Source organism: Malus domestica, chromosome 15 (assembly GCF_042453785.1).
Source record: "Malus domestica chromosome 15, GDT2T_hap1".
Taxonomy (NCBI): Eukaryota; Viridiplantae; Streptophyta; class Magnoliopsida; order Rosales; family Rosaceae; genus Malus; species Malus domestica.
In genome coordinates, this window is record NC_091675.1 from 34,791,159 (window position 1) to 34,798,463 (window position 7,305).

At 38.2% G+C, this 7,305-nt stretch overlaps 1 long non-coding RNA gene across 1 annotated transcript; it reads right to left on the minus strand.

The window, feature by feature from the left end:
- Window positions 1-2,980: 2,980 nt before the first annotated feature.
- On the minus strand, window positions 2,981-5,484 carry LOC139192084 (uncharacterized). The gene is made up of 5 exons (XR_011575888.1): window positions 5,281-5,484; window positions 5,038-5,197; window positions 4,864-4,932; window positions 4,107-4,165; window positions 2,981-3,168 (listed from the first exon to the last, which is right to left on the minus strand). It is a non-coding gene; the product is annotated as an uncharacterized lncRNA (long non-coding RNA).
- Window positions 5,485-7,305: the final 1,821 nt, after the last annotated feature.

Below are 7,305 nucleotides of genomic sequence, written 5' to 3' on the forward strand. Positions count from 1 at the left end.
ATGTTATATGCTTAAACGATAAGTCCAAGGAATATGTGATTGGGAGAATGCAATCTAAAGAAGTTAGATTCATGAGACCATTCTTTCGTAGACACATCCTAAATGTTCCTGATCATAGGATTGCCAATTGGGCATTGACAGTCCGTTAAGATCAGTACGTGCTGTGTCTTCTCTCAGGGAGAGTGACTAATCTCGAGTCATTGGTGTGTGTGACATCAAGACAAGTACGTAGGTGCTCAATAGAGAATGAGTTCACTGAACACGATCAACGAAGAGTTCTCATATTCATGTCACATGAGAACTCATGGTTGGGATAATGCAAAGTAGTCCTTTGACCTGAGGCATCACGTTTGTCTTGTGGTTAAGTCCTTGATCTTTGATTATGTCAAAGTCACCCCATCCGCGGGTGTCTACAGCATCGTTGGGGTTAAGCCACTTAGCTATGGAGGCAAGTGAATGCGCAACAAGGGATCTCTAACCTTCAAACCGTTTGAGGGAGAATACTTTATGATATGATTTAGAACCTCTGGCCAGAGTATGAATGAGATTTAGGAAGTCGTTCCAAATCACATTCAAGGTAATCATATAAGCACACGAATCACATTGGATAGTAGACATGAATAAATAAACTATCAAACCAAACAATGTGATCAAGAGTATTGTATTAGAGAAAGACCGTATTGCATTTGTAATCCTAAACTGAATAGGTTATCTACCTCTTCTGATTAGCTTGGGTAACCATGATACGCTGCTAGGTGTCACTCATGGTTTGTGGAAGCCCTAAACATGTATAATCACTAAAGGGAGAATTGAAAGTAAGTTTCAATTCACAATCGATTTGAAAGAGTTCTAATCGCCCACTGCCTCGCTAAAAGGAACCTAATGGATCGTACACCGTGTAAGGTGGAGATTGAAGAAACAATGGAGATGAGTAAGAATAATTAAATGGTTTAATTATTTATGGCAATGATTAATTAATATGTTAATTAATCAAACGAATAAAGTTCGTTAAAAGACCACGGGTTAGTTTTGGGCCTAAGGCCCAATGGGCTTCGAACGTCAAGCCCATTGACTTAAGTTGTATGACAACTTAATTCACAAAGGCCCAAAAGCCCAATAAAACCCTTATGGCCGGCCATGTTAGAGAGAATGACCTTTTGGTTCTTTAGGTCACTTATTTGAAGTGACTATATAAAGGACTTTATAGCCTAAATTCATTATGGGTTTCTTTTAGAGAAAATTGGTGAGAACTTGTCTCTCATTTTCTCTCTAGGAGGCCGGCCCCCTTGGAGGGTGTATCTAGCAATCCCACTACTCCAAGGTCACTCATTCCTTCTCCAATCTCTCCTTGGTGTGGAGACTTAGAGGTTCTCAATTTTGGGAACTTGGAGAAACCTTTTCATCCATCCAAATCCATAGATTTAAGATGCAAGGAATGAAGGCCCTCTCTTTGGGTGATTAGCCTTTCTTATGCAAAGAAGAATCTACAAAGGTATAAATCTCCACTCACTTTGTTTTGAGTTGAGTCTTGGTTCACCAATCTACTAGGCTTTGAATTTCATGGGTAATGTTTTGTTTTTGAATGCATGCAAGCATGATTCCGCCTTTTAATTGTTAAATGCATGCTATAGATGTTATTCAAATGAACATGTTTTCACAAAATCATCATTCACATTCATCAACTATAGAAGTGTACGAATAGAAGATTACTTAGTTGTCAATCGTACCACACTTCTAAGTTATGAATGCAACTAGTTTTATACCTGAGGCATCACTTTTATCTGGTGTTGATGAATGTGATCTTTGATCTAGCCTCAGAGCTCTCAAACAATAGCGGAGCCCTGTTGTGTAAGGTTCAAGATCATATGCATCAATATAGAGATACATGAATACACAAAAAGGAATAGAGCAAATGCAGAAGGATTGGTTGTACCCTTACCATTGCGGGCCTAAATTAGATTAGTAAATAAAGGCACTTCACGCACGTCGAGCAATTTATGTGTCTCCTCATTTCAATGATTCTTTTGTCACCTTCTAGGTAATTATGAAGGTTGATATTTTAGGAGCCCCTTTATGATTGGTTGTACCCTTACCATTGCGGGCCTAAATTAGATTAGTAAATAAAGGCACTTCGCGCACTTCGAGCAGTTTATGTGTCTCCTCATTTCAATGATTCTTTTGTCACCTTCTAGGTAATTATGAAGGTTGATATTTTAGAAGCCCCTTTATGATCTATCTCCAAAAGTCTTTGGCCAAAACAACATACATGAGATTCAGTAGGGCGATCATATTCATGCATAAAGTTTAACAAATCTTCCATGCTCTAAAGTATATGATCGGAAAAAGAAGATAAAGGAATCGAATTGCATTGTAATCATAACTAAGGTTCCAAATATTGTTGTATGAATTCAAACATATTCTGGCTAATCTGGGCAGCCGAAAGGCATTTCTAGATTTTACTGTTTGGTTTATGGTTAATCCTACTAAGTTGAGTTAGAATGGCTTTTTTGTTGTTGTTGTCAAACAATAGATTTTGTTAGATTAGATGTTAGATTAGCCATGAACTGAGTTCGAACCCACACCGTCATACCAACACCTTTCCATCACTGTGATAAATGGCCAATTGTGAATTAGAGTGGTTTCTAATTATGTAAAATTACATTAATTTGATTAATTAAATTATCCACTGGCAACTTTTGAACCTACAAGGTTGTACAATAATAGAATGATATCGAAGGATAAAATTGGTGAAGGTTGAATTAAATATAAATAGTTTATTTTAAATAATTTCTTTTTTATTAATTGGTTTGGGCTTTTCTATTTATTGTTGGTTAATAAGCTAAAATAAAATACAGAAGCCTTGTTTGAAAGGAAAGACCAAATTAATTAAATAAATAAAATAAAGAGCCAACCGGTCCAAAGCGCAGTTGAAAAGGGAAAGGTGCGGCAAGCCTAAGCAAGGGTTCCCTAGGCCTTACAACATGACACACCCCGTCCCGAAGGAGGGTATGCTGGCCGTCACGTGAGAGTGACGTAACCATTTGCACAGTACGGAAGCTTTAAGATACAATTTAAATTGATACACCCGAAGGTGAGTCCTAATTTTGTCCAATCTGTCAGAACACCGTCGAATTCCTCGTAGTCACCACACCTTTGTGATTCCTGAACCTGGAGGGGCGCAAAACCAAAATTGAGTGGGTCAGTAAAACAATTCTTTTCCAAATCCAAACATTTCTCAAAACGTTGTAACCCCTCTCCGTAAAACCTGTATACTTTCCCAGAAATGTAAAATATAAATATACATATATATTCTCAAAACTTCATTTTTACTATCTCAACATTATCTCTTTATCAATCATGCCATGCCATGTCATCTCAACATTTCTCATATTAATTATGCCATGCCACATCATCTCAACAGTAATAAGGTATGAATGCATCAACATAATCATATCAGGTGCAAGAAAGTAATCAACCGTAGGCCCTCTAATAGCCCTATACGGTTGAACCTAGAGCTCAAAATCTATCATTATCACTCTACCGGAGTCACCTCTGTGACCCGTCCGGCCTTCTGCACACAAGTTACGCTCTAGTGCTTCTCATAAATCATCTGTGCACATAATCTAAGGTCACCCACCAGTCGGAATCTCACTAACACTCTCGCGACTGGTCTGTCGTACCCACTCCGCGTGGACTGTACGACTAGCATCTACTTGGATCCAAGGCGAGCGTGCGATGCGGTGAATACTATAAGCACTAAACCATGGTGCAGGATTTGAGCTCAATATATATCATCATCATCATAACAGTAATTAAATACTCATTTGTGCGTCCACCGCACCATTTCATACATATGCATCATAAATCAATTCTTACCTGTGCGTCCACCGCACCAATTCATACATATGCATCATATATTAATTCATGCATGGCATTTCAACTCACATTTCTATATACTTTTCATATCAATTCTATGCATGGTATTTCACTTCCCGTTTTTCCACATAACTCATATGCATTTCATTTTAAACATAATTTCATGCATTTTCAATTTCTGGGAAAACGTTAAGTTTATATATATACGGAAAACAAAACTGCCCACTCACCTGGAGTTCGTCCAACAACTCCCTAGCACCACACATCAAGACGTCACGACGATCGCCGCCTAGAATAGTAATCAAATCCAACCTCAGAATTCATATCGATAGAATATATAACTTATATAAAATACGTCACTACGTTGATCGATCCGGAAGATCTGCCACTCAGATTTTAAATCCATAACTTCCAGAGGTCCACATTATACCTCTAGGACAACATCCTAAAATTTCATTACCATCCAACGGTCGGATCTCCGTCAATTTCCAAAACTAAGTGACGGTTAACATTTTATATTATGGACTTACAATTCCAATTTCGGAAGATCCGTAACTCGGATTCCCAATCCGTAAGTTCCAATAATCCTCAAATATTACGTATTACAACGTATCAAAGTTTGGTGACGATCCAACGGTCGGATCATCAATTCACATTTTCACCTAAATGTGAAAACTATAAAACGTTATTTGAACACCTAACCAACAATCTTCAATAACTTTCTCATACGGTGTTCAATTTAGGTATATGAATATACCACAGTGATCTACTCGACGTCACGGACGTCGACATATTTTTAAAATAATTTTATTTTTATTTTTTATTTTTACTGTAGCACCTTCTTCTTCCTTGGGTCGCCGGACTGGTTTTTCCGGCGGCCGTTTTCTGGGCAGTTTTTCAAATTTCCATAACTTTGTCATTTCTCAACGAAATCAAGTGATTCAAAAACGAAAGTTGTAGACCTTGAAGAGACAAAGAGAATGGTACCTTTCACAACACCTAGTTCGCCGTAGTTTGGCCGGAAACTGCCTCGAAAGCCTCGGAGGTCGCCGGAAACTGGATATTTTTCAAATGAGTATAACTTCTTCAATACTCAACGAAATTGAGTGAAACAAAAAGGAAAGTTGTAGTACTTGACGAGACGAAGAGATTGATACCTACCTCGACGCCTAACTCTCCGGGGATTCGCCGGAAAACGCCTCGAAAGCTCCGGCCAAACTTTGAGCTTGTCGATCTCCGTGTTCTTACGTCCAAAAACTTCCAACGAAGCACTCCGAGCTTCCTTGGGACCTCACTAAGCTCGCTGTGATCTTGTTTTAGCCTAAAACGTAGTCATTTAGAAGATCATGAACAGTGCTCTTCCACGGGGAGTTTAGAATCTAGGTTTTCCGAAGTAAAACTTACCTGAAATTGGTGTCTACGTGATCGTGGAAGTTCCAGGAGTCCAAATGTGGTCTTATCTTGGACGTTTGTTTATGTTTTAGGTGGTTTTGGGTGAGGTTGAGCGTCGGAGAGGAAGAGAGAGAACTGAGAGTGAGAGAGAGTCGTGAGGGAAGAGAGAGAGTGAACTGAGAGAGAGAGACAGGGTACGGGAAAGAGGGAGAGAATTGAGGGGTGTGGGATCCTACCCAATCCCCAACTACAAAATTCTAACCTAAATTTAAATCTAAGTCTCCACTATACTTACCAAATTTTAAGAGCTTAGATATAACGAACGTAAAAATTATACCTTAGTCACGTATTAGGGGCATTTTCGTAATTTCACGTCCTCGGAATTAAAAATTCCAGAACGGGCTGTGACACAACACATGTGTGGAAAAAGGGAATTAAATTGTGATCCTTATGGCTAATAGAATTAATCTATATATAAGCCTAAAGGGTCTTTGGACCAAGAAAGGATTTTTACATATTGTGATATAAAATTTAGAGAGAAGGGAATTAGATTTTCCAATATACAGAAATTGAAAACAAGACACCACACTACTCTACCTTTGTAGCCATGCCTATTGAAGGAGAACAACCTAGCAATTTGTTGTCTTGCTGCTTCACCAACCAAAGATTAATTTGTGTAGATAGTAGTACATGGCTAACACTCAGGAGCCTCAACAACAAATTCATCTTCATATGAAATTTAAAGGTTGGAATTCTAAACTTAATTTAAGTTTACGTATGTTTTTTTAAAATTGTTTTACATAAACACAAGCACGCCAATTAAACTAGATCACGTGGATTAATTAATAAGATAAAATGGAATCCAAAATTTTGCTAACCATGCATGTAAAGGGGATTATATATGCTTATGTCACCTTTCCAGCTTGTGCACACATGAACTATAGTAGTCCATAACCCAACACATTACTGATGTTGGAAATGTGCCCTAAAATCAATCATATGATGATACTTTACGGACATTTCACATGTTAAACTAATCTAGTTTAATATCAAGGGCAAAGATTATTGTTTTAAGCCGTCTCATATAAATGTTATATGCTTAAACGATAAGTCCAATGAACTTGTAATTAGGAGAATGTAATTTAAAGAAGTTAGATTCATGAGACCATTCTCTTTTGTATACATATCCTAAACGTTCCTGATCATAGGATTGCCAATTGGGCATTGACAGTCCGTCAAGAACAGTACGTGCTGTGTCTTCTCTCAGGGAGAGTGACTGGTCTCGAGTCATTGGTGTGATTGACACCAAGACAAGCATGAAGGTGCTCAATAGAGAATGAGTCCACTGAACACGATCAACGAGGAGTTCTCATACTTATGTCACATGAGAACTCATGGTTGGGATAATGCAAAGTAGTCATTTGACCTGAGGCATCATAGTTGTCTTGTGGTTAGGTCCTTGATCTTTGACTATGTCAAAGTCACTCCGTCAGAGGGTGTCTACGGCATAGTTGGGGTTAAGTCACTTAGCCATGGAGGCAAGTGAATGCGCAACAAGGGATCTCTAACCTTCAAACTGTTTGAGGGAGAATACTCTATGATATGATTAAGAATCTCTGGCCAGAGTATGAATAAGATTTAGGAAGTCGTTCCAAATCACATTTAAGGTAATCATATAAGTAAGAGAATCACATTGGATAGTAGACATGAATAAACTATCAAACCAAACAATGTGGTCAAAAGTATTGTATTAGAGAAAGACCGTATTGCATTGTAATCCTAAACTGAATAGGTTCTCCACCTCTTCTGATCAGCTTGGGTAACCATGACATACTGCTAGGTGTCACTCATGGTTTGTGGAGCCCTAAACGTGTATAATCACTAAAGGGAGAATTGAAAGTAAGTTTCAATTCATAATCGATTTGAAAAAGTTCTAATCGCCCATAGCCTCGCTAAAAGGAACCTAATGGATCATACACCGTGTAAGGTAGAGATTGAAGAAACAACGGAGATGAGTAAGGATAATTAAATGGCTTA